Source organism: Lupinus angustifolius, chromosome LG11 (assembly GCF_001865875.1).
Source record: "Lupinus angustifolius cultivar Tanjil chromosome LG11, LupAngTanjil_v1.0, whole genome shotgun sequence".
Classification (NCBI taxonomy): domain Eukaryota; kingdom Viridiplantae; phylum Streptophyta; class Magnoliopsida; order Fabales; family Fabaceae; genus Lupinus; species Lupinus angustifolius.
Genome location: NC_032019.1, coordinates 12,716,712 through 12,717,892, shown reverse-complemented (window position 1 = coordinate 12,717,892; position 1,181 = coordinate 12,716,712). Strand labels below are relative to the sequence as shown.

Genomic DNA, 1,181 nt, shown 5'->3' with positions numbered 1-1,181 from the left:
GTGTTTAATTTTTTAATTGATTAGATGCACACTGTTAGCCAATGACATAATGGTTTGCCCCAATAAGCATAAGAGCTATGATATACTCAAAAGGTCATTAAGGGCACTGAGGTTTAACTTGCATTCCAACATTCAACATACCAAAGTTTAAAGAATAAGGTAAAAGTTATGTACTTACAACTAGATTTTTAGGACATATGTAACACATGTGTTAAAATACTTTAAATTACTTACATCTAGAGTTTTTCCTTCTTCTCTCACATAGCTTTCATCCTTCTTCAACAAAGTTGACAAAACAACCTCACCACGACATACAGGTCTTTGCAATTTTAGCTCCTAAAACAATCAATGAAATACATATTAAAACATAAGTTTTTACATTCTCAAAACTTCATTATCTATAATAATAAAATTACCTAGGACAACTTACCATTTGACGACCTCTCCTTGCATTGCTCATACTACCACCAGCATGAGAAACTTTAAGATTCTTACGTTTTCTGGTGTTCACCAAACTTTGTTTCTAAAATTTCCAACCGTTGTAGTCATTATATTAGAAAAATAAAATGCTTGGAGAAATTAAATACTTCGCAACATAATGCTTACCTTCATCTTATCCTCCTTATAGAGATGCACAAATGCAGTCCAATCAGCACAATCTAAACCTGGAGGAGGATTAGCAAGTATGTCTTCCTTACTTTTATTAGAATAGAAATACTTACACCTTAACCTATATTTATAGGGCCTGCATCTTTCACCTAGAGTACTCATAGCCCATTTGACTCCAGCAACATAATCAAACTCAAAATTTTCCTTCACTCATCATTAAATATAGTAGTCAATTTTCAATGGCAATAGGAAAAACTATCACAATAGCAAAAAATTAAATAATTACCTCAATATACTTCCATTGTTGGTATCTATTATCCTTTGTTGAGTTTTGAACTAGTTTACCAAGAAACCTCACAAGTAAGTTTGAGTCATTGTCATTTCCTTGTCCATAACCATTGAGTTCCACATAAACCTTTTTAGTTTTTTCCAAATACCAAACCTGAATTGTTTGCATTTTTTGAGATTCAATTTCTCCCGATGAGGTATATGCAATTATGTACAAGGAGCAAAGTATTGATAGCAAACAAATAATAACATATTGAAGTTAATGGAATATTGCTCTTACCTTT

General features: G+C 31.8%; 1 long non-coding RNA gene across 1 annotated transcript; it reads right to left on the bottom strand.

Moving 5' to 3' along the window:
• LOC109359342 lies at positions 233-707 on the bottom strand. Its single transcript, XR_002109063.1, has 3 exons — positions 607-707; positions 431-523; positions 233-336 (listed from the first exon to the last, which is right to left on the bottom strand). It is a non-coding gene; the product is annotated as an uncharacterized LOC109359342 (long non-coding RNA).